A 27,579-nucleotide genomic window follows, 5' to 3' on the forward strand; every position below is an offset into this window, starting at 1 on the left:
GAAGCTAAATGAGCCGTGCGTTCAAGCAGGGTTTGCAACGCCACAGCGAACCGACCCAACAGGTGATCCTGCTGATCAAGTCTGGCAACCAGCGTAGGTAGCGAGGGTGGCCCTGTACCGTCAGAATTCATGGCTTGGTCCTAATGTCATGGAACCATGAACCAAACGTACAACAAGAGATAAGTGGAAAATAAGAAGGTTTTATTGAAGAGCAAGCCGTAAGCAAAGTCCAAACGGATGGCTAAACCGAAGCAGGGTCTTGCGGAGACAGAGGTCAGGAACCAGAAGGGTAGTCAGACGAAGCCAGGAACAGGAACCAACGGGGTAGTCAGACGAAGCCGGAATCAGGAACCAACGGGGTAGTCAGACGAAGCCGGAATCAGGAACCAACGGGGTAGTCAGACGAAGCCGGAATCAGGAACCAACGGGGTAGTCAGACGAGGCCAGGATCAGGAACCAGAAGCAGCAGCAGTCTTGGAAGCATGTGAACACAGGGGGACCAAGCAAGGAACTGAAGCCACAGACCTCCTATATATATGAGCTGGGCATCCAGCTCCTCCCAGTGGGAAGGAGGAGCCGCAGGGTGGGAGGCTACAAGAAAACCCAGAAACCAAGATGGCCGCCAGCACATGTCAAACGAAGGGAACAGCAAGGAGGTAAGACCATGACAAGGAGGCCGTGATCAGCACAATTAACCCCTCAGGTGCCGCACCTGAAGGGGTTAATTGTACTATCATATCCCCCTGTAAGAGATCAGGGCTGCCAGGCAGCAGGGGGCAGACCCCCCCCTCCCCAGTTTGAATATCATTGGTGGCCAGTGCGGCCCCCCCCCCTCCCTCTATTGTAATAATAGGTTGGTGGCACAGTGTGCGGCCCCCCGCGCCCTCCCCTCCCTCCCTCTATTGTAATAATTTGTTGGTGGCACAGTATTTAAACATATTTTAAAATGATTTTAATTTTCCAGCCTCTCCTCAATTCCCAGATCGCATCACCCATTGTCCAAATTGTAAAGTCCCGGCAACGGATTTCTGGCATGGTATATGGACGTGTTCCAAGGTAGCTAACTTTTGGGTCACCGTGGTCGCCTATATCAAGAAACATTGGTCTTTAGATTTACCTATGGAGCCCCAGGCTCTGATCTTTCACTACATACAGTACGTCTTGAGGGGGGGCAGTCTGGCTGTCCAATTCAGATCCGATAATCTTACACTCTATACTACTGATAGCCAAAAGAGTTTTGCTTCAACGTTGGCTTATGGATACCATGCCAGATATTCCTGTTGTGGTCTCTGAGCTGAAGGTACTGTTGGGTTTTGAAAGGATAGAGGCAGTAAGACACAAGGAGTGTACGGCTTCAAAATTCTTCAGCAAATAGCGAACATTCATTACTACACACTTTAGTCCTGAAGATATAAAGGAGTTAGTCAAGCCCTTCCAGTACACCTCTTGGTACCTTAAATCATCTTTATGCGATACCCTGGGTCCCCTGCCAGTGTAGCCCTGCCTTTTCTTTTCCCCCCAACCCTCCCTTCCCCTCCCCACTATTTTCTTTCCCTCCCTGGATTTTTTTTTTTATCACTGTTTTATTTATTTAAATTTAATTTGAAAAATGCAGTCAGATTTGCTTGTGTAGGGCTCATGTTCCTTTAAATGCTCTATTGACCCCTCTGTTCCTGTCTTAGGGACATGGGGGATATATATTGCTGTATGATTTGTGTGTCCATGACCCTTTTTCTTGTCATTCTGCGAATCTGCTTCAAATAAACAGAATAAAAATAAAAAAAAGTGGCTAGATAAATCTCCAACTATGTTATTGATGTACAAAACTTGGTCTTCTTTGAAAAAGATGTGGGGAGCCCCAGACCTACATAAGGATACGTTAATATGGAATAACCCCATGATAAAAGACCTGGCCGGGTTAGACATCTCAGTATGGAGTAAGAGAGGGATTTATAAACTGGGTCAAATTCGGTGTATGATATTCCCAAATCTTTTGTTTTTTATTATTATCAATTACAACACTCTCTGAAAACGGGCTTGAGGGGTAAGGAGGATCTTCAGACATTACCTCCTCAATTAACTAGTATTATGGGTATGTGCGAAGGGAAAAAAAGGATTTCAATATTCTATAAACTGCTATCAAATTGTACTTATGCAAAGTTTAAATGTGCGTGAGGATATCAAAAAGTGGGAGGGTATTATTTCTCCGGGTAGACAGTATAACTGGTCGGAAATTATAGCTAGTCCGTTTAAAGTATCGAAAAATCGAGTACACCAATTAATACAATTTTTTGTAGTACATAGATTATATTATACTCCAGCAAAACTAGAGAAGTTCTATAAAAATAAATCCTATAGTTGCCTGAAGTGTGAGGAGGAGGGATCTGATGATGTGCATCTCCTTTGGACCTGTAGTTATATTTCGAGATTTTGGATAAAAGTGATAAGCAAGATTTTGGAGTTACACAAGTTAACCATACCGGAAGTGTTTGAAGTATGTGTCCTGGGAGACATGTCTGATTTCAGATCTGTCTCACACTGAGTAATAGCCTCTAGACTCCTGTTCCTAGCGGTAAGATGCATTGTTAAATTTTGGATGCAAAAATTTAAAGATCTGGGAGAATTCTGTGGTCGGATTTGTTCTGTGATAAACTAACTGTAGTCACCAGGAAAAAAAGCAAGCTGTTTACTGAAATGTGGAAGAGATGGTTAGTGAATCTGTAGGGGATTTGACTGGGTCCACAAGGTGACAGGGAGTGAGGGAATGGAGAGTGGATGGGGGAAGAAGGGAGAGGGAAAAGAAAAGGAAAAAAAAATGTTGGAAAATATGTGTATCGTATGCAGTCCTAGATGTATTGGAATTTGTTTCAGAATTGTATGAAATTGTAAGGAGTTTTTCTTGCCAGTCCTGTGTTTTTTAATGTATGGCTAATAAAAATGATTTATAAAAAATAATAAAATGATGCATTCTTGATGACATCAAGGCAACCAAACTTATTACCTGGGGTGAATATGATGTTCTTCCGCAACATCCATAGATACTACTTTCTATAGTCTTCCAAAGATACTTAAAGGCTCAGTGGCGTAGCTATAGTGGGTGTAGTGGTCCCAATTGCGACTGGACCCCTAGGCCAGGGGTGCCTACAGGGCCCCCCTTGCCAATTACTGTATTTTTCATTTTATAAGATGCAGTGCATCTTAAAAAGCAAGTACTAGTGAGCACTTCTATGGAAGTGCTCACTAGTATTCGGGGGCAGAGAAGTAATGCGCTGCTAGTGCTTTACTCATCCCTCCTCCCTCGTCTTCTCCGGATCCGCACTGAACTGTCCTGGTGCGTACAGGGTCAGGATGTAATGCGCGCACTATGACCTGATGCTGCAGGCAGGTCTAAGATCAGGGAGCGTGAACGCAGCACAGACCACTGGACCTGGAGAGCAGAGGCAGAGCAGATGAGGTAAGTGAATTTATTTATTTTGGGCCTGATCTGAGGTCTGATCCCCCCTCAATGTTGAGGATACTGGCAGATGAATATACAAATGCTGGATTAAGTATTAAATAAGAACCAGATATAATGTCAGCCTGTTTAATAGCGAAAATTGGGGTGACAGAAACTCTTTAACATCTCAACATTTTTCTAACTCTGAATCGAGTAAACTGGTTTCAGGACTGCCCCTCCTTAGACCTATTGCACACGACCGTATGGCTTTTTCAGTATTTTGCGGTCTGCAAAAAACAGATCTTCAAAAAACACGGAAGAAGTCTGTGTGCATTCCGTTTTTTTGTGGAACAGAACAGCTGGCCCCTGATGGAACAGTACTATCCTTGTCCGTTATGCGGAAAATAAAAGGACATGTTCTATCTTTGAACGGAACGGAAAAACGGAAATACAGAAACTGAAGGCATATGGTAAGCAGAAATGGAGTATAGGTGTGCTCAACCCCGCCACACCTAGCACGGACCACGCCGAGAACCACAGCGTTACTTGAAAATAGGAAGAAAAAGGTCCAGCTTGGTTAAAAATATTACCTTTTATTTTTCAGTGCAATTAAGAGCCAGTTACAGTCCAGTCTACGCGTTTTGGATCAGAGACAATAGCGATCCTTACTCATGACAAAATTGAAATGAAATGACACCATTGAAATGAATGGTTCCATATATGGTCCATATACGGAACGCAAAAAACGGAACGTAAACAGGAAAAAAAAACGTTTGTGTGCAAGAAGCCTTAAACAAATATTTTTGTGTCACTATATTAATACACTAATACTAACAGTGCCTAAAAAAGACTAATTTATATTTTAAAAGCTTCTATAAGATAAGTCGTTTACTAAGGAACTTTTGTATAATCAGAGACCACAGTTATCAAATATACCTGTTACAATGCCACAAAAGAAAAAAGATGACCAGCACGGTCCTAATGATAATAGATGTTCATCTGTAGTGTTGATCGCGAATATTCTAATCGCAAATTTTTATCGCGAATATCGGCACTTCGGGAATTTGCAAAGATGTAGAATAAGAGTTATCATAGAAAGCTTCAGTACACAGTCCCTCTACACAACTGCTCAGTCCTCTTCTCCCAAAACCCGCTTGTCCACCATTACAGAAGAAAAACTCCCCACTCTACTCTCCAGATCACATCTCACCACCTGTGCACTTGACCCAGTCTAATTCCACCTCATCCCTAACCTCACCACAATGTATATCCCAGCCCTAACTCATCTCTTCAACCGATCACTAACCTCTGGTGTCTTCCTCTCTGGTTTTAAACATGCTACCATTACACCCATCCTCAAAAAGCCTTCACTTGACCATCTTCTTTGTCCAGTTATCACGCCATATCACTTCTTCTGTATGCCTCAAAGCTACTTGAACAACATGTCCATTATGGACTGTCCTCTCACCTCTCCTCCTGCTCCCCCTTTGAATGGCTACAATCTGTCTTCTGACCCCACCACTCAACTGAGAATGCCCTTACTAAGTCACTGATGACCTACTAACAGCTAGAACCAAAAAACATTACTCTGTCCTCCTTCTCTTTTAACCGTCCTTTGCCTTTGACACTGTCGACCACTCCCTTCTGTTGCAAACTCTCTCATCTCTTGGCATCACTGACCTGGCCCTCTCCTGGATCACATCATACCTCACAGACCGGAAGTTTAGCATCTCCCTCTCTCACACCACCTCCTCGTCTCATTCACTCTCTGTTGGTGTCCCACAAGGCTCTGTCCTAGGACCCCTGATCTTCTCTATCTACACTTTCGGCCTGGGAGATCTCATAGAGTCCCATGGCTTTCAGTATCACTTTTATGCTGACAACACACAAATCTACCTCTCTTGTCCAGACATCACCACCTTATTATCCAGAATCCAACAATGCCTATCTTCCATATGATCCTTCTTCTCCTCTTGCTTTCTAAAACTTAACATGGATAAAACAGAAGTCATCATCTTTCCCCCATCTTGCTCAACCCCCCCCCCCCTCCAACAGACCTATCTATCATGATCAATGGCTGCACACTGTCCCCGGTCAACCAAGTTGAGTGGAGTGACCTTGGAGTCTGTCCTTTCCCTCCGACCGCACATCCAAGCCCTTTCCACCACCTGCCGCCTCCAACTCAAAAACATCTCCGGCATCCGGGTCTTCCTCAACTTTGAATCTGCGAAAATGCTTGTACATGCCCATATCATCTCCCACCTAGACTACTGCAACATTCTCCTCTGTGGCCTTCCATCTAGCACTCTCGCACCCCTCCAATCTATCCTCAACTCTGCTGCCTGACTAATCCACTTCTCACCCGGTTACTCCTCTGCCAATCCCTTCACTGGGTCCCCGATGCCCAGCGAATTCAGTTCAAAATGCTAACAAATACATACAAGGCTGTCCACAACCTGTCCCCTCCCTACATCTCTGATCTCCTTACACGATACGTCCCTACACACAATCTCCAATCCTCACAAGACCTCCTTCTCTCCTCTCCTCTCCCTACAATCACCTCCAAGATTTCTCCTTTGCATCCCCCAAACTCTGGAAAAGGCTACGCCAACATATCAGACTCTCATCTACAGTGGAATCCTTCAAAATAAACCTAAAAACCCACATCTTCAGACAAGCCTACAACCAGGGACCCTGCTGCCTCTATGCCGCCATGACCAGCTTCACCCTCACCTACTGTGTCCTTCTCCCATACCATGTAGATTGTAAGCCCTCAGTTTGTAACTCGTCTTGTTTATGCTTAGTACAATTGTCTGTATTATGTATGCATACCCCTTTTCATATGGAATGAATGGCTCTTTAATAATAAATACCATAATAATAATAATAATAATAATAATAATATAGTGCTATATTCGTAATCGCTATTATTCTTGATTTTTTTCATCAGTAACCTCCCTTCTTGCTTTTGGGCCAATGAGAAGGCTGCAATATATTTGTCAGAGCTTAGCAACATCCCTAGCTACCAATAGGAAAGTTGCCTACACCTTTATTATATAAGAAACTCCCCAGCAGCCATTTTCTGCAGTTTTTTGCAGTTGTGAGAGAGAGCAGTGTCATTACTGTGCTGTGTGCTTTGCTGAGTCAGCATGAAGCAAACATCTGGATCCTTATTCAAATACATTAGATATGGTGTTGTGAGATGTCTCCCTGGTGCTACCGCTAGCAGGGATAAATGACGGATCCTTAATATTGTTAAGCAAGTAAAGCAGGAAAGAGAGGTGGATGTTATTGTCCATCCTGGGACAAATGATCTGGCTTGCAATGAGGTTTCAAAGGTGAAGGAAGCTTTTCACACACTTGGAAATTATATACGGAAGGTTGCATCAACTGTTTCATTCTCTGCAGTTATGCCTGTGCATAACCTTCAGCATGACAGGAAGATGCGCATTAAGGAATTCAATGTATGGATTGGTGAATGGTGTCTGAACCAAGGGTTTGGATTTGTGTCTCATGTTAGCTCTCGTTGGAATGGAAAAGAACTGTACAAGAAAGATGATTTGCATCTTTCTCTCAAGGTAACGAATGTCCTCAGTGAACAGTTCAAAGTATTTGCTAAGGAGCATTTAAACTAGGAAAGGGGGCAAAAGAGTGATAATCCAGCAGTCCGAATGCCCCCCGGAACAATGCCAGAAGATGCCAGTAGCAAAAAAAGGTTAAGAATTGACAAGCTCAGATTCTTGTATACAAATGCTTGCAGTTTAGAGAATAAGATCAATGAACTTGAGGCTATAATGGCATCTGAGAATATAGATTTAGTGGCTGTTACTGAGACGTGGTTCAATGGGAGTAATGACTGGGATATAACAATACCAGGGTTCTCTCTATACAGGAAAGACAGAGAAGGCAAGAAGGGGGAGGGGTGGCCCTGTATGTGAAAGATAGCATGAAATCTAATTTGATACAAGTTAGCGAGACCAATTTAGAGTCAGTTTGGGTTACCTTCCAGCTTGATAATCATAAGGTAACTCGCGTAGGTGTGATATATAGACCACCTAGCCAAGTCAAATAATTAGATGATCTACTAGTTGAGGAAATAGCTAAAATGACATTGAAGGGGGAAGTTATCATTATGGAAGACTTTAATCTTCCTGATGTAAACTGGAAAACCAAAATAGCTAGTTCTGCCAGGAGTACAGATATTCTAAATTCCCTACTGGGATTATCTCTACAGCAAGTAGTTGAGGAGCCAACCCAGAAGGAGGACATTTTAGATTTTGTATTCACAAATGGGAATTTGGTATCTGATATTACTGTAGGGGAAAGCTGGGGATCTAGTGATCACCAGTCAGTGTGGTTTACTATAAGTACAGTGACTGAGTCACACCACACAAAAACAAAAGTTTTAGATTTTAGAAAAACGTATTTTTCTAAAATTAGATTAGTGGTATACGAGTCCCTATCAGATTGGAACAGTTTCAATGGAGTCCAGGAGAAATGGGACTACTTAAAAGTGGTACTAAAAAAGGCAACAGAAAATTGCATTAGGCTTGTCAGTAAAAGCAAAAAAAGGAAGAGACCACTGTGGTCTCAGAAGTGGCGAAAATCATTAAAAACAAAAAGATAGCATTTAGTAATTATAAAAAAAAATATAGGATGACAGGCAAATTTATAAGATTAGGCAGAGAGAGGCCAAACAAGTTATAAGAGCTTCTAAAGCACAGGCAGAAGAGAAATTAGCTCAGTCAGTGAAAAAAGGCAATAAGACATTCTTCAGATACATAAATGAAAAAGGAAACTAAAACAAGGAATTACCAAATTAAAAACAAAAGAAGGAAGGTATATGAAAGAAGATAAAGAACTAGCTGACTGCCTCAATGAATACTTCTGTTCAGTTTTTACAAAGGAAAATGAAGGAAAGGACCTCAGTTAGGAAAGAAGACTAATGAATCTTTTGATGCATGTGTCTTTACAGAGGAAGAGGTTCTAAGTCAGCTGTCTAAAATTAATACAAAGAAGTCACAGGGGCCTGATGGGATACACCACAAGCTATTAAAAAAGCTCAGTGGCGAACTAGCAAAACCATTAACAGATTTATTTAACCAATCACTGCCAACAGGAGTCTTCCCAGAAGATTGGAAATTGGCAAATGTTGTGCCCATTCACAAGAAAGGTAGTAGGGAGGAATTGGGCAGCTATAGGCCAGTAAGCCTTACATCAATAGTGGAGAAATTAATGGAAACCATACTTAAGTAGAGGATTGTGGAACATATAAAATCCCATGGATTGAAAGATGAAAAACAGCATGGGTTTACGTCAGGGAGATCATGTCAAACTAATCTTATTATTTTTTGATTGGGTGACTAAAATAATAGATGGAGGAGGTGCAGTAGACATATCTTATCTGGACCTTGGTAAAGATTTTGATATTGTCCCACATAGAAGGCTTATCAATAAATTGCAGTTTTTGTGCGTGGACTCCCATATTGCTGAATGTATTAGGCAGTGGCTGAGGGACAGACAACAGAGGGTTGTAGTCAATGGAGTATATTCAGACCATGGTCTTGTTACCAGTGGGGTACCTCAGGGATCTGTTCTGGGACCCATATTGTTTAATATCTTTATCAGCGAAATTGCAGAAGGCCTTGATGATAAGGTGTCTTTTTGCTGATGACACAAAGATTTGTAACAGGGTTGATGTTCTTGGAGGGATACACTAAATGGAAAAGGATTTAGGAAAACTAGAGGAATGGTCAAAAATCTGGCAACTAAAATGCAAGATAATGCACCTGGGGCGTAAAAACCCAAGAGCAGAATATAAAATCAGTGATACAGTCCTAACCTCAGTATCTGAGGAAAGGGATTTAGGGGTCATTATTTCAGAATACTTAAAGGTAGGCAGACAATGTCATAGAGCAGCAGGAAATACTAGCAGAATGCTTGGGTGTATAGGGAGAGGCATTACCAGTAGAAAGAGGGAGGTGCTCATGCCGCTCTACAGAGCACTAGTGAGACCTCATTTGGAGTATTGTGCACAGTACTGGAGACCATATCTCCAGAAGGATATTGATACTTTGGAGAGAGTTCAGAGAAGAGCTACTAAACTAGTACATGGATTGCAGGCTAAAACTTACCAGGAAAGATTAAAGGACCTTAACATGTATAGCTTGGAAGAAAGACGAGACAGAGGGGATATGATAGAAACTTTTAAATACATAAAGGGAATCAACAAGGTAAAAGAGGAGAGAATATTTAAAAGAAGAAAAACTGCTACAAGCGGACATAGTTTTAAATTAGAGGGGCAAAGGTTTAAAAGTAATATCAGGAAGTATTACTTTACTGAGAGAGTAGTGGATGCATGTAATATCCTTCCTGCAGAAGTGGTAGCTGCAAATACAGTGAAGGAGTTTAAGCATGCATGGGATAGGCATAAAGACATCCTTTATATAAGATAGGGCCAAGGGCTATTCATAGTATTCAGTATATTGGACAGACTAGATGGGCCAAATGGTTCTTATCTGCCTACACATTATACATATATATATATATATATATATATATATATACAGTCATGTGAAAAAATTAGGACACCCTTTGAAAGCATGTGGTTTTTTGTAACATTTTTAATAAAAGGTTATTTCATCTCCGTTTCAACAATACAGAGAGATTAAAGTAATCCGACTAAACAAAGAAAACTGAAGAAAAGTCTTTTCAAGATCTTCTGTAAATGTCATTCTACAAAAATGCCTATTCTAACTGAGGAAAAAGATAGGACACCCTTGCCCCTAATAGCGAGTGTTACCTCCTTTGGCTGAAATAACTGCAGTGAGACGGTTCTTGTAGCCATCTACCAGTCTTCGACATCGGTCTGAGGAAATTTTACCCCACTCCTCAATGCAGAACTTTTTCAGCTGTGAGATGTTTGAGGGGTTTCTTGCACGTACAGCCCTTTTCAAGTCACCCCACAGCATCTCAATGGGATTCAAATCTGGACTTTGACTTGGCCATTCCAGGACTCTCCATTTCTTCTTTTTCAGCCAATCTTTGGTTGATTTACTAGTATGTTTTGGGTCATTGTCATGTTGCATGGTCCAGTTCCGCTTCAGCTTTAATTTTCTAACTGATGGTCTCACATGTTCTTCAAGCACCTTCTGATACACAGTAGAATTCATCGTGGATTCTATGATGGTGAGCTGACCAGGTCCTGCTGCAGCAAAGCAGCCCCAAACCATGACACTTCCACCTCCATGCTTCACAGTTGGTATGAGGTTCTTTTCTTGGAATGCTGTGTTTGGTTTACGCCAAACATGTCCTCTGCTGTTGTGTCCAAATAATTCAATTTTGGACTCATCTGTCCAAAGAACATTATTCCAGAAGTCCTGGTCTTTGTCAACTTTATCTCTGGCAAATGTCAGTCTGGCCTCGATGTTTCTCTTGGAAAGCAAAGGTTTCCTCCTTGCACACCTCCCATGCAAGTTAAACTTGTACAGTCTCTTTCTGATTGTAGAGGCATGTACTTCTACATCAACAGTAGCCAGAGCCTGCTGTAGTTCTCGAGATGACACTTTAGGGTTTTTGGAAACCTCTTTTAGCATCTTGCGGTCTGCTCTTGTGGTGAACTTGCTGGGGCGACCAGTCCTGGGCATGTTGGCAGTTGTTTTGAAAGCCCTCCACTTGTAGACTATCTTCCGGACAGTGGAATGGCTGATTTCAAAATCTTTTGAGATCTTTTTAAATCCCTTCCCAGACTCATAGGCTGCTACAATCTTTTTTCTGAAGTCCTCTGACAGCTCTTTTGCTCTCACCATGGTGCTCACTCTCACTTCAACAGTCAGGAGCACACCAAACTAAATGTCTGAGGTTTAAATAGGGCAAGCCTCATTCAACATGCAGAGTAACGATCTACTAATTATGTGCACCTGGTGTGATATACCTGTGTGAGATCTGAGCCAATTTAAGAGGGAATACATGTGAGGGTGTCCTATCTTTTTCCTCAGTTAGAATAGGCATTTTTGTAGAATGACATTTACAGAAGATCTTGAAAAGACTTTTCTTCAGTTTTCTTTGTTTAGTTGGATTACTTTAATCTCTCTGTATTGTTGAAACGGAGATGAAATAACCTTTTATTAAAAATGTTACAAAAAACCACATGCTTTCAAAGGGTGTCCTAATTTTTTCACATGACTGTATATATATATATATATATATATATATATATATATACTTAATACAGATAGTTAGTGGGAGATAGTGTAGGTTAGATAGTGATATAGTGATGCTAATAGGTTAGAGTGCAAGGTGTTATCTAGTGTGATTGGAATTACTGTACTGTGATAGGGATTAGTGTCTTTGTCTTTTGTCTTAAAAAAAAAGTAATTTGCTGTCTGGTTTTCTGTGCTGTAATAGGAATTTGTGTGCTGTGATATGAATTACTGTGCTGTATAGTGATTAGTGTCTTTGTGTTATGTCTTTGAAAAAATAAATTCATTGTCATTTGCTGTCTGTTTTTCTGAATCTTTATTTTATTAGATTTTTGCCCCATTGTCCCAAACCCAATAAAGTCATCCCAAAAATTCCTCTTTATTTTCTTTGTATAGATTTTTTTCGCAGTAAATACATTTTTGGGTGATCATGAGAGGCCATGGGTGTGCCGGCAGCCTTGGTCCTGGTAGGGTAGTTAGTTCCAGTGCTGGAACGCTGCCAGCACGGGACTGCTCCTCTACCCATGGAGGGTTGGGCGTAGCTGGGGCGTCCGCCTCATCCTGGATTTTCTGGGGCCGTGGCAGCCGCCCTATTTCTTCTCAAGACACCAACGCAGTTGTAGCTTTGTTGACACAAGCCAGTGGCATGGAGTCCTCTGTCCCAGCTCTGAGCAGCAGCAGCTTTCCATGTCCTGCAGGACCAGCCCCCATTTCCCAAGACTCGTCCCTGCTGCTGTTTGACAGCGACAGCAAGAGGGACATTATTGGGGAAGTAATGCAGGAGAGTGAGCTGCAGCTTGGTCCTGATGCTCAGGACCTTTTGGAAAAAATGGAGGAGGAGGAGGCGGTACCGTCCGTCAGTACCCAAGTGACATCCTCCCTTCCAACTGGTGCAGGTGGTTTCAGCCACAGAACCCCTGCACCTAGTCAGACCCAGGCATCAGTGGGGGTACAGCGGAGCCAGGTCAGGGGCTTCATGTCTGCTGTTCCCCTCATTCCACCACTGGTCGACCTTGGGTGTGACAATGCAGGCGATGAAGAGGAGGGTGACACTGACCAAGAATGTATGCCCCCTCCTTTGTCAGGTGACAGCAGTACTGATAAGGAATGTAGGCACCCGAGGCTAACAGTGCGCCAGGTCACAAGGGAGCCCAGTGGCAGGGGCTCCACTGGTAATGGCAGCAGGAGGCAGCAGCAGCAGGTGCCACCTCCACCTGTGTGCACAGAGCCTGAACAGGCGCAAGCCAGCACCACCTAATCTGACAGGAGGATGGTGCATAAGTCACCTGTTTGGGCTTACTTCATCCTGGCAGAAGAAGATCACACAATTGCCATCTGTCAGCTGTGACATGCCAGGGTGAGGAGAGGGAGGTCACTTGCTCGGCTGGGTACCACTGCTCTTACCCAGCACCTGAGAGGCAACCACTGTCGGGAGTTGGACAAGATGCAGGGTGGTCGCAGCAGCACCAGCAGATGGTCGCAGGGCACAGCAGCTCCTGCCACTGTCCTGCCGCCACCCCACCCCCTTCCAACAATGCATTCCTACTTCCCCACTCCCTCTCCTGAAGGTACTGGTACCGGCAGCCAGACCTCTGCCTCCTCTGCACCCTCCTCTGTCACCTCCACTGCCGTCTGGCACCAGCCGTCGGTCGCAAAAGCATTTGAGCGCTCCGTGGCCTATGTACCCAGGGACCGACGGGTGCATTCACTCAATGGTCTCCTGGCAAGGGTTATTGCCCAACATTTGCTGCCCTTCAATATTGTGGACTGCAATCCATTCTGGCAGATGTTGGAGCAGGCCCAACCCAGATGGCATGTCCTCAGCCACCATTTCTTTGCCAGGACCAGCGTTCCTGCCCTATACCAGCACATTGTGCAGAATGTCGCTGGATAACGCTGTCAGCGACAGGGTGCATCTCACAATGGATGCCTGGAATAGCAGACATGGGCAACGACGCTATCTCAGCTTCACAGCCCATTGTGTGTCCCTCCATGCTGGGGAGGGATCAACAGATGTGGCGGCATCTCAGCTTGTGGTGCTGCCCCGGGGTGTCCAGGGGAGAACTGCTACTCTCCCTCAAGCCACTGTCTCCACCACTGCTGAGCCCCCAGCAAGCATCCTCGTTTCTACACAAGTGTGGGGCACGTCCGCTGCCAGGCTGTGCTCCAGCTTGTGAGCTTAGGGGAACGGAGACACACTGGACCTTATGTCCTGGCCGCCCTCCCGGCTCATGTCCACAAGAGGCTGACACCCTGAAGGCTCCAGGCAGGTACGGTTGTCTGTGACAATGGCAGCAACCTTCTCGCTGCCCTCCATGCTGGCAATCTTACACTGCATGCCACATGTCCTCAACCTTGTTATACAGAAGTTTCTGCGCATATACCAAGGGTTGAGCGCAGGGATGCCATCAAAAATTTTGGGGCCCCTTACACAGCTCAAGGCCTGGGCCCCCCTCCTACCCCGCCCCTTTAGAATCCGTCCTGACTCCACCTCCCCTCCACCCCTAAGGACCTACCCCCAATTTCATAATTTTTTTACAACTACAAAGACAGTAAAAAATGATAATCAGTGATTTCAGTAAGGAATTCATTTTTGACCAAATAATATGAAGCCTGCTACCACGACAAGGTAGACTCTTTTAAGCAGGACCCTCCACTAACACTAACTACACTACCTGTTCTAATCTGCCCTAGCAATCTTCCCCTGGCACATTTAAAAAAACTAAAAAACTAAAAAAGCACAAGGTTTACTGTTACAGTGTTATTGGGGGGATCTGTGGATGACGTACTGTTATGGGGGGATCTGTGGATGACATACTGTTATGGGGGGAATCTATGGAGGACTTACTCTTATGGGGGGAATATGTGGATGACACACTGTTATGGGGGGATCTGTGGATGACACACTGTTATGGGGCGAATCTGTGGATGACACAGTTATGGGGGATCTGTGGATCACACACTGTTATGGGGGATCTGTGGATGACACACTGTTATGGGGGAATCTGTGGATGACACACTGTTATGGGGGAATCTGTGGATGACACACTGTTATGGGGGATCTGTGGATGACACACTGTTATGGGGGATCTATGGATGACACACTGTTATGGGGGATCTATGGATGACACACTGTTATGGGGGATCTATGGATGACACACTGTTATGGGGGAATCTGTGGATGACACACTGTTATGGGGGAAACTGTGGATGACACACTGTTATGGGGGATCTGTGGATGACACACTGTTATGGGGGATCTGTGGATGACACACTGTTATGGGGGAATATGTGGATGACACACTGTTATGGGGGAAGCTGTGGATGACACACTGTTATGGGGGAATCTGTGGATGACACACTGTTATGGGGGAATCTGTGGATGACACACTGTTATGGGGGATCTGTGGATGACACACTGTTATGGGGGATCTATGGATGACACACTGTTATGGGGGATCTATGGATGACACACTGTTATGGGGGATCTGTGGATGACACACTGTTATGGGGGATCTGTGGATGACACACTGTTATGGGGGAATATGTGGATAACACACTGTTATGGGGGAATCTGTGGATGACACACTGTTATGGGGGAATCTGTGGATGACACACTGTTATGGGGGAATCTGTGGATGACAAACTGTTATGGGGGAATCTGTGGATGAAACTGTTATGGGGGATCTGTGGATGACACACTGTTATGGGGGATCTGTGGATGACACACTGTTATGGAAGATCTGTGGATGACACACTGTTATGGGGGATCTGTGGATGACACACTGTTATAAGGGAATATGTGGATGACACACTGTTATGGGGGAATCTGTGGATGACACACTGTTATGGGGGAATCTGTGGATGACACTGTTATGGGGGATCTGTGGATGACACACTGTTATGGGGGAATCTGTGGATGACACACTGTTATGGGGGAATCTGTGGATGACACTGTTATGGGGGATCTGTGGATGACACACTGTTATGGGGAAATCTGTGGATGACACACTGTTATGGGGGAATCTGTGGATGACACTGTTATGGGGGAATCTGTGGATGACACTGTTATGGGGGAATCTGTGGATGACACAGTTATGGGGGATCTGTGGATGACACACTGTTATGGGGGATCTGTGGATGACACACTGTTATGGGGGAATGTTACGCTGAGCGCTCCGGGTCCCCTGCTGGCCGCGGAGCGCTCACAGCGTATGCCCCCAGGCAGCACTCCAGTGTCTCGGCGTGTGCGTCCTCGCTCTCTAGGGCGCGCATGCGCCGGGACTCTTAGATTCAAAGGGCCAGTGCACCAGTGATTGGTGCCTGGTCCAAAAGGGATATTAAGGGTTAAGGTTGTGAGAGGCAGTGCTGACTTAATTAGGCTGCACCTGTGCACTGCCCATTTATACCTTCTCCTCCCACAGCTTCCTGCCGGATCTTTGTGCCTTGTGCCTCAGAGAAAGCGTTCCACAGTGTTTGTTTGCCTTGCCTGTTGCCGAACCCGTTGCTACCGTCTACTCGCCTTAGAACCTTTGCCGCCTGCCCTGACCTCTGCTACGTCCGACTACGCTCTTGCCTTCTCCCTGTGTACCACGCCTTATCAGCTGCCAGAGAGGTCGAGTTGTTACTAGGGGACACGACCTGGTAGTTACCGCCGCAGCAAATCCATCCCGCCTTGCGGCGGGCTCTGGTGAAGACCAGTAACTGCTTAGAACCGGTCCTTTAGTACAACCCGCGCCATCGCCTCTCTGGTCCAGAGGATCCACTACCTGTCCTGCCGGTACGTGACAGTAAGATCCGGCCATGGATCCCGCTGATGTTCCCCTGCCAAGCCTAGCGGACCTCACCACTATTGTGGCCCAGCAGGGTCAACAGCTGGCCCAGCTGACCGCCATGTTGCAGCAGCTCCTGCCTTCTCAGCAACAGCCAGCTTCTCCGTCTGCTCCTGCTGCGTCACCTCCGCCTGCAGTTGCCACCGGTTCCAGAATCCGTTTGTCCCTACCAGACAAATATGACGGAGATCCTAAGCAGTGCCGTGGGTTCTTGTCGCAGTGCTCTCTCCACCTCGAGCTTCTGTCCGACCAGTTTCCTTCTGAGCGAGCCAAGGTAGCCTTTATTCTCAGTTTGCTGTCCGGGAAGGCCCTGGCCTGGGCTACACCACTATGGGACCGCGCAGATCCTGCCACCGCTTCCGTCCAGAGCTTCTGCCTAGAGTTCCGGAATGTTTTTGAGGAGCCTGCCCGGGTTACCTCCGCAGAGACTGCCTTACTAAATTTGACCCAAGGAGGTTCTTCCGTGGGTGACTATGCCATTCAGTTCCGCACCCTGGCCTCTGAGCTGAACTGGAACAATGAAGCCCTTTGCGCCACCTTCAAGAAGGGACTTAATAGTGAAGTAAAGGACGTTCTGGCTGCACGTGAGCTTCCTTCCACTCTTAGTGACCTCATCTTGCTGGCCACTAGGATAGACAAACGTTTCGCCGAAAGACAAGAGGAACTCCTCCTTGAAAAGGAAAAAGCTCGTCCTAGACGCTTCCCTCGTCTGGCTCCCGTTTTTCTGCGTCCACCTCAACCCGCTACTGGGCTTTCTGATGTGGAAGCCATGCAGGTGGATCGGTCACGCCTGACTCCACAAGAACGAAGCCGCCGCAGAAACGAGAACCTGTGTCTGTACTGTGCCAGTACCGAGCACTTCCTTAGAGATTGTCCTCTCCGTCCACCGCGTTCGGGAAACGCTCGCACCTAGTAAACGTGGGAGAGGCGTTGCTAGGTGTGGATTCTTCCTCTCCACGTCTCATCATACCCGTGCAGTTGATCATCTCTTCCAAGTCCTCTTTCTCCGCAGCCGCCTTCTTGGATTCCGGTTCAGCTGGCAACTTCATTCACGCCTCCTTGGTTGATAAGTACCGTATTCCAGTAATCCATCTACCCAAGCCGTTTTTCATCTCTACTGTTAACGGTGAGAGACTCTCTGCCACCGTACAGTTCCGTACTCAGCCTCTGCAGATGGACATCGGAATATTTCATACCGAGACTATAGAGTTCTTTGTCCTTCCCTTCTGTTCCTCCGAACTCCTCCTGGGTCTGCCGTGGCTTCAACGTCATAGTCCTGTCCTGAATTGGTCCACCGGTGAGATCCTGCGTTGGGGTTCCTCCTGTTCGGACCGCTGTCTCAAGCCTGCTCTGGTCAAACAGAACCCGCAAGTTTCTCCGCCTTCTGGGCTGCCCAAGCCATACCATTCCTTCGCGGATGTCTTCTGCAAGAAACAAGCTGAGGTCCTTCCTCCTCACCGATCCTATGATTGCCCGATCGACCTGATACCCGGTTCTACTCCACCTCGGGGCAGAATTTATCCTCTCTCACCTCCTGAGACTCTTGCCATGTCCGACTATATACGTGAGAACCTACAGAGAGGATTCATAAGAAAATCTTCTTCTCCTGCTGGGGCCGGTTTTTTCTTCGTGACAAAAAAAGACGGCTCCCTCCGCCCCTGCATTGACTACAGAGGTCTTAATAAAATTACCATCAAGAACCGTTACCCTCTGCCTCTAATCTCTGAGCTATTTGATCGTCTCCGAGGGGCTAAGATCTTCACAAAATTGGACCTTCGAGGGGCCTATAATCTGATCCGTATCCGGGAAGGAGACGAATGGAAGACCGCCTTTTACACAAGGGATGGCCATTTTGAGTATTTGGTGATGCCCTTCGGCCTCTGCAACGCACCTGCTGTCTTCCAGGAATTCGTCAATGATATTTTCAGGGACTTACTTTACACCTGCGTGGTCGTATACCTGGATGATATCCTGATCTTTTCCTCCAATTTGGATCAACACAGGGTCCATGTGCAACAAGTTCTTACTCGTCTTAGGAGAAATCGCCTGTACGCTAAACTTGAAAAATGTCTTTTTGAACGGACCTCCCTGCCTTTCCTGGGATACATTATCTCAGCCCAAGGACTTCAAATGGACCCAGCCAAGCTCTCGGCGGTTCTGGATTGGCCACGCCCCTCTGGTCTCCGAGCCACACAAAGATTTCTGGGCTTTGCGAATTACTACAGGCAATTCATCCCTCACTATTCCACTCTGGTAGCTCCTATCGTGGCCCTCACAAGAAAAGGAGCTAACCCCAAATCCTGGCCTTCCCAAGCCGAGGAAGCCTTCCAGTCCCTGAAATGCGCCTTTGCCTCTGCACCCGTCCTCTCTAGACCAGATTCCACCAAGCCTTTCTCTCTTGAAGTGGATGCCTCCTCGGTGGGAGCCGGAGCTGTCCTCACCCAGAAGTCTTCCCGGGGCAAGACTTCTACTTGTGGCTTCTTTTCTAAAACATTCTCTTCCGCAGAGAGAAATTACTCCATTGGGGACAGGGAACTGCTGGCTATTAAATTGGCACTGGAGGAATGGAGACATTTACTCGAGGGCGCCACACAGCCTGTGTACATCTTCACGGACCACAAGAACCTGGCTTATCTCCAGTCTGCTCAGAGATTAAATCCCCGTCAGGCTCGTTGGTCTCTGTTCTTCGCCCGCTTTAATTTTGAGATCCATTTCCGTCCAGCTTGTAAGAACATTAGGGCAGATGCTCTGTCTCGCTCCTCTGATGTGGTGGGCGACGAGTTAACACCTCGATATATTATCCCTCCAGAACGGCTTATAACAGTCGCTCCCGTGGACCTGCGCCTTCTTCCTCCTGGCAAATCCTACGTACCCCCACGTCAGCGGCTGCGAATTCTCAAGTGGGGCCACGCCTCCCCTTTTGCCGGTCATCCAGGGGTGCAAAAGTCTCTCCAACTAATCTCCCAAAGGTACTGGTGGTCTTCTCTAGAGAAAGATGTCTCGGACTTCGTCCAGGCCTGTATGATTTGCGCCCGGGATAAATCGCCTCGCCAGAAACCAGCTGGTCTCCTCTTGCCTCTACCCATTCCTGAAGTTCCCTGGTCTCACATCGCCATGGACTTTATTACAGATCTTCCCTCCTCCCATGGCAAGTCCGTTATTTGGGTCGTGGTGGATCGCTTTTCCAAGATGGCTCACTTTGTACCCCTGCCCGGTCTACCCTCTGCACCCATGTTGGCCAAACAATTTTTTCAACACATCTTCCGTCTCCATGGCCTTCCCAAACATATTGTCTCGGATCGTGGGGTACAATTTGTCTCCAAATTCTGGAGGGCTCTATGTGCTCAGCTCGGGATCAAATTGGACTTTTCTTCTTCGTACCATCCTCAGTCTAACGGCCAAGTAGAACGGGTGAACCAAATTTTGGGTGACTATCTGCGTCACTTTGTATCCTCACGCCATGACGACTGGGCTGATCTACTTCCCTGGGCAGAGTTCTCCTACAACTACAAACAATCCTCTGCCTCTAACAAGTCTCCTTTCTTTGTCGTTTTTGGCCGTCATCCTCTTCCACCTCTGCCGCAGTCTCCCACTCCTTCTGTACCTGCCGTGGACAGTCTTGTACAGGATTTTTCCTCCATCTGGCGAGAAACCCACGCTGCTCTCCTCAAGGCTTCCGCCCGTATGAAGGTTCAAGCTGACAAGAGACGCAGATCTCCTCCGGAATTTCGCCCGGGTGACAAGGTGTGGCTCTCCTCTAGGTACATCCGATTTAGGGTCCCAAGTTACAAGTTGGGCCCTCGTTTCTTGGGACCCTATAAAATCAAGAGTCGTATCAAGTTTCTTATCAGCTCCATCTTCCTCCCTCCCTCCGAATCCATAACTCCTTCCATGTCTCCCTTCTTAAACCCGCTGTCTTTAACCGTTTTTCTCCCAAGCTTGTTTCTCCCACCCCTGTCGCCGGTACCTCCGATATATTCTCTGTCAAGGAGATCTTGGCGACCAAGATCTCCCGGGGAAAAAGATTTTTTTTGGTCGACTGGGAGGGCTGCGGTCCTGAGGAGAGGTCATGGGAGCCGGAGGAGAACATCCTGGACCGCAGTCTCATCCGCAAGTTCTTCGGTACCAAAAAGAGAGGGAGACCAAAGGGGGGGGGGGGGTACTGTTACGCTGAGCGCTCCGGGTCCCCTGCTGGCCGCGGAGCGCTCACAGCGTATGCCCCCAGGCAGCACTCCAGTGTCTCGGCATGTGCGTCCTCGCTCTCTAGGGCGCGCGTGCGCCGGGACTCTTAGATTCAAAGGGCCAGTGCACCAGTGATTGGTGCCTGGTCCAAAAGGGATATTAAGGGTTAAGGTTGTGAGAGGCAGTGCTGACTTAATTAGGCTGCACCTGTGCACTGCCCATTTATACCTTCTCCTCCCACAGCTTCCTGCTGGATCTTTGTGCCTTGTGCCTCAGAGAAAGCGTTCCACAGTGTTTGTTTGCCTTGCCTGTTGCCGAACCAGTTGCTACCGTCTACTCGCCTTAGAACCTTTGCCGCCTGCCCTGACCTCTGCTACGTCCGACTACGCTCTTGCCTTCTCCCTGTGTACCACGCCTTATCAGCTGCCAGAGAGGTCGAGTTGTTACTAGGGGACACGACCTGGTAGTTACCGCCGCAGCAAATCCATCCCGCCTTGCGGCGGGCTCTAGTGAAGACCAGTAACTGCTTAGAACCGGTCCTTTAGTACAACCCGCGCCATCGCCTCTCTGGTCCAGAGGATCCACTACCTGTCCTGCCGGTACGTGACAGGGAATCTGTGGATGACACACTGTTATGGGGGATCTGTGGATGACACACTGTTATGGGGGGATCTGTGGATGACACACTGTTATGGGGGGATCTGTGGATGACACACTGTTATGGGGGGATCTGTGGATGACACACTGTTATGGGGGGATCTGTGGATGACACACTGTTATGGGGGGATCTGTGGATGACACACTGTTATGGGGGAATCTGTAGATGACACACTGTTATGGGGGAATCTGTGAATGACACACTGTTATGGGGGGATCTGTGGATGACACACTGTTATGGGGGAATATGTGGATGACACACTGTTATGGGGGAATCTGTGGGTGACACACTGTTATGGGGGGGTCTGTGGGTGACGCACTGTTATGAGGGATCTGTGGATGATGCACTGTTATGAGGGATCTGTGGATGATGCACTGTTATGGGGGATCTGTGGATGACACTCAACCACTCTCAAACCCAACTGGTCAAACTTGTTAAATGGATCCCAAACACAATATGCACAATAACACCCCCCACCGCCTCCAACACTTAATTAACCCCTTCATGGCCTAAACATTTTTTTTCAAAGCTGAACACAAAGCTAAATAGGGCTGGGTGGGCTGGCAAGGGAGGGGTTAATAACAATGATGGAGGATCATGGCCCTGTGGGATAATCCTGAAAACAGCTTTGCATGTTACCCCTGAGCAAAGACCACATAACAAGTTGGACATGCAGTACTTTTAGTCCGGCGGCCTTTCGCCATGCACTGCCGTGCTGGGCCGGAGCTCCACCCCCGTCCCCATTATAGTCAATGGGGACGGAGCGGTGGTCCGGCGAAATAACGGCAGGACGGATCTGACAGGGTGAACAGCCTGTCGGATCCGTCCTGCCGCTAGTTTGAAAGTAGCCTTACAATCTCATGGCTTCTGAGCAACAGATTGGGTGGTCTTCACAGTCATCTGTCACTTCTCTTATCTCTCTGCTCCTGTCCCTTAATCTTATCACTGCTGCCACAAAAGCATCAGCCTCAGTGTAAACTGTTCTAGAGTCTGACTGACGGCTCTTCTAACTCAAAGAATCAAATGAGTCTCTAACTAAGTCTGATCTTTAGATTATTTTAAAGGGTTTCTACCACATTGTTTTGACAAATTTAGCTGTCAGACACTAGCGGTCCGCTAGTGTCTGCTCTACCAAACAATCCTAATATAATAGTTTTTTATGGAAACGGCTGCACAAAAAGCTAACATTTATTGATATGCTAATGAGCCTCTAGGTGCTTTTCAGCACCTAGAGGCTCGGTCTACCTTCACAAAATGCCGCCCAGCGCGTCCCTCCAGCACGCCCATCTCCTCTGGAATGCGATCCTACCTCTGAGTCAGCGGACGAATTCTCGCGCCTGCGCCGTGCGCGTCTGTCTTCGGCGCAGTAAATGTCTGACCGCTGCCTGCACAGACATCTCGGTTATCGGCACAGGCGCAGTGAATGTCTGACCGCTCCCTGCACAGACATCTCCACTGCACCTGCCCCGAAGACCAAGATGTCTGTGCAGGCAGCGGTCAGACATTCACTGCGCCTGCGCCGAAGACAGAGGTAGGATCATATTCCAGAGGAGATGGGCGGGCTGGAGGGACGCGCTGGGCGGCATTTTGTGAAGGTAGACTGAGCCTCTAGGTGCTGAAAAGACGCCCCCATAGCACCTAGAGGCTCATTAGCATATCAATAAATGTTAGTTTGTTATGGAAACGGCTGCACAAAAAGCTATTATAATAGCATTATTTGGTAGAGCAGACACTAGCGGATCGCTATTTATGTCGAAACGATGTGGTAGAAACCCTTTAACCTGTGACTCATTCGATTCTTTCTTAGACTCCCTGTACTTGTGTCAGTGACTCAGACTCAGAGCTGCTAGTGCTTGCCTTGCCTCAGCTCTGATTGGTTGGTGGGCAGGGAGGGGAGGGGCTGGCAGAAGCAGCTTCCACTCTAGGATCAGATTACACTCCTCCTGAGCCCCTCCCCTCCCTGCTGCCAGCGGCTCTGCTATTGTGTGCTGTGACTCACTGACTCAGCTCTGATTGGTTGGTGGGCGGGGAGGGGCTGGCAGAAGCAGCTTCCATTCTAGGATCAGATTACACTTCTCCTGAGTCCATCCCTGCTGCCAGCGTCTCTGCTATTGTGTGCTGTGACTCACTGACTTAGACTGAGCGGCTTCACACGGATCGGTTCAGTGAACTGAATCGATTCAAATGAATGATTCGTTCATGAACTGGACATCACTAGCAAGGAATAATCAATTGCCCCCCTCTAGCGATGCAATAAAGTTCAACTCAAGTCACTGACAAATGAGAGGGGGTAAAAAATTACATTGGAACTGGCCGGGCCCCCCCCAGGGTCTGGGCCCCTTACTGGGGTATTAGCTGTACCCCCCTGAAGGCGGCCCTGGTTGAGCGACATCGTGCAGAAGGTAAGAAAGATTGCCAGCCACTTCCGGTGCTCCCCAACCTCCATTGTGCCCCTGTCCCAACTGCAGCAGGACAACATCATGCTATCTCACAGGCTGATGTTGGACAGTGTGACGCGGTGGAACTCCACCCTCCACATGCTCGAGAGGTTATGGGAGCAGCGACGGGCGGTGAAGGAGTATTTGCTGGACCTATGCACTCCAGGCCATCACACCCACTCCCCTACACCACCAATGCGGAGTGGGGGCAGATACACCAGGTCTGCCATGTGTTGGCCTCCTTCGAGCAGGCGACCAAGCTGGTCAGCGGGGAGCACGTCGGCCTCAATGACGTGCTCCCCATAGTGTTCCTGCTCGACAGGACACTAGACCGCCTGCTCGATGCTGGGGAGAGTGCCTTGGTGGAGCAAGAAGATGCAACACTGCTCTACCAAGACCAGGCCCAGGACGAGGGGGAGGAGGAGGAAGAATTTTTTGAGGAGGTTGTGGATGTCCAGGAGTCTGGTCCTGGTCAGGAGGGAGAGCCGGTGTCGGGGGCATCGTTAGTCTGGGGGTGGGGCCACTCCCAGAGGCAGCAGCAGCAGGAGGACCAAGACATTATGGACATGGGCAGCCAAGAAGAGTCACAGCGGGCTATCCCCATGGCTGCCCACATGCTGCGTTGCTTCCGGAGGGACCCTCGGATCAGGCAAATGAAGGAATATTTTTGGGTGACCACTAGTGTTGATCAAGTACTAAAGTGCTCGGGTGTTCTGGCCGAACACATCAGGATGCTCAGGTGCTTGGTACCTAAGTATAATGGAAGTCAATGGGAGAACCCCTGCTCTGAAGAGGGGAGGGTGCCTGGTTCATAGTAAAAGGTCAGAAATGTATGGAAACACCACCAAAATGGTTCAGGAACAGCATGGGGAGATTGTCTTGGACTCCCAGGTTGCTGCTGGGAACGATGTTGTCCGAGTAGTACGGCACTTTTAGAGACTGACAATAATACGCACAAAACCGAAGAAAAAAAAAAAGATTTTTTGAGGAAAAATTAATTTGTATATAAACTGCAAGTGCTGCAAAAAATTACAAGGAAGAGGCACTCTGATACAACCTGTATATCACATGTAGCGGGGGTCGAGAAGGGTGAACAACCAGTAATCTGTGTTTTCGAAAATGCGTATAACGCGTGTGTAGCGGGAAAGGCAGCCTAACATGAAGTAAGCCATGTGTGCCAGAGTACCAACAGGCAAGACTTCGCTGTCGTCATCAGGAGGATCACTCTCAATCTCCTCATCCTCTTCCTCCTCTTCTGCCCACCCACGCTGAATAGATAGAATCAGGGGCGGACTGACAACTCATAGGGCCCCCGGGCAATAGGAGATTATGGGGCCCCTGTGTCCCCGCCCACCCTCAAGCCACACCCACATTGCACCGTGTCGGCTTCAGGCTCATGTGGGCCCTTGGGCGATAAAGTCTCAGTGGGTCCCCCTATACAGTGATAATTCTCTGAGTACAGAAAATATAGTAGATGTCCCCTGCAGTCCTATGTAACACCACAGATAACACAGTGATGGCTATCTGAGTACAGAAATTGTAGTAGTGTTACCTGCAGTCCTATGTAAAACTACAGATAACACTAGTGCTGATAATGTGGTAGTGTTACCTACGTCCTTAGTGTGCCTCCATATTAGTGTTGAGCGAACTTGTGTTTTAAGTTCGGCGTCTAAAGTTCGTGTTCAGGTTATCGAAGTATCCCGTTATGGAATCTAAATTCCGTTGTGGTCCGTGGTAGCGGAATCCATAACGGGATACTTTGATAATCCTGGGGGGCAGATATACAGTATAACTGTAGCCGTGATGTTCCCTGTGACACCGGCAGGAGAACTCCTCAGATGGACCCGGTGAGAGGATCTGCCTGCCCTGCCCCCTCAGTGAGGCTCTACTGGCCCCCGCAGGAGGATTCCTGTATTCTGGCAGGGCCACTTCATCCCTCTAAGGTAGGCAAAAGTCCAGCAATACAGATAGCGAGCTTATACTAAAACGGGGTATCAATATGTATCAACAGTTAGTCCAGCAAGAGTACCCTGTTTATCCATTAAGTAACTAAATTTAATAGGTAAGTTCAGAATTTACATATATACAGACAAAACAGTTCTATGCAAATGATCCATGTAGAGGCCAGAATATGGATACCTAAGATACAGGTATACATAGGCGGGAGGCCGGGGAAAGTTATCCCTAGCACTGATTCCCTGATCTGGTCCTCTGCCCAGGGACGTCTCCTGATGGTGGGGGCGCCCTGTCCCCGTACCTGAACTCCAACTCCTAATTATCCCTGGTGAGGTGAGTGATGGAGTGGGACGATATACGTGGTGTCTAACATGGAAAACAAGCACAGATAGGAAAGGATAGGTTACAAAGGTGTCCACTGTATACTGCCCTCATGGCGTAACCAGGAGGTACAGGGCCCACCTAGAAGATAAAATATACTAACAAAACGCACAATTGGGTATAGATATATTAAGATAATTATAGATGACCTACAAATCCCGACGCGTTTCACCCAAACGGAGGGTTCATCAGGGGGTTACGTGTAGTAGGTATGCAAAGATAATGGGACCATTGCCAATGGTTATGGCCGCCCCAGTTCAGTGATGCGTGCGTGCATATATAACAGGAATAGACAATCCTTTATGACACTGCAGACCCACAGTAATGAAACGATTGCCAAATGGCAGTTTACATACGTTTACACACTTGACCAGTCAGCATCAAGCAAGCAGGTGTTTAGTGATCTATACACCTATTATAAAGACAATATCAAATCCTGGTGGGAGATAAAGTCACTTGAGAGCTATCTTGAGCAAAAAATTGTCCCACGGGGACTCCGTATCCGTATACGGCCTGCTGACAGAATCTCCTCACCAGGATTCTTGACTAAATGGGAAGAGACCCTGACTCATAATTCTTTGTCCCTCATGAAGTTACTATTGGACGAAGAGAGAGTATTATTTGAAAACACCTCCAAGAAATTGAAGGAACAAATAGATACAGCTCTTAAACTGAAGGAAGACCCAGACTTTTCCAGAAGGGAGGCATCCCTACAATCAGCTGTTGTGAGGTTCCAATCACTCATAAAGGAACGCAAGCACAAACAATTTGTGCGAGATTTAGGCGACTTTAGAGAAAATCGGGCATATACTGCTACACAGAATCAGCCGTCTGAATCTGAATTCTCATCTTCGGACGTGGATACTTCCGATACTGATTCTCGACCTAAACCACGATACGCACCCTCGAATCGCGGTCGCTCTGACCCCAGACGACAAGGTGGTCGGCGATGGTCAGGACAAGGCAGATATCGAGGCAGGGGCGGAAGCTATCGGGGTCATGGGCATCAACACCCTCCCCCCGAATACCAGCCGTCCCCTCCCTCTGGCCTCTCTCAAAACATCCCATCCCAGCAGCAGCAAGCTCTCGCTGCCTGTGCCTCTTCCTCATCCTCTTCCTCTTTTTTAGAGAAAGGAGGGATGCCTTATTCACTTCGAAAAAATCGCTGAGTAAAGAGCCTGCAGATGACCTCCAAGTCATTAATCTCTCTGCCCGTACACTCTGTGCTGAGGAGATGGGGGTCCTCGGGCGGGGACTGTCGTTCGTACCCACCACGGACTTCAGTACCTTTGCCTGGACCAAGGACCTCCATCTCTTCTGCAGAAGGCTAAAATGGCACAAGTTCTTTAAGAACTCCAACAGGGACACGTGCCTAAGATTGGGCCAGGAAGAGACTGACTATGAGGGTCTGCAGGACCTTGTGGATCTCAACAGTGAGCACAATAGCATCCCGGGCACAGGCCCGTTCACCAAGCTACGGCCCAAAAACAGTAGA

This window comes from Bufo gargarizans, chromosome 6, assembly GCF_014858855.1.
Source record: "Bufo gargarizans isolate SCDJY-AF-19 chromosome 6, ASM1485885v1, whole genome shotgun sequence".
NCBI lineage: Eukaryota > Metazoa > Chordata > Amphibia > Anura > Bufonidae > Bufo > Bufo gargarizans.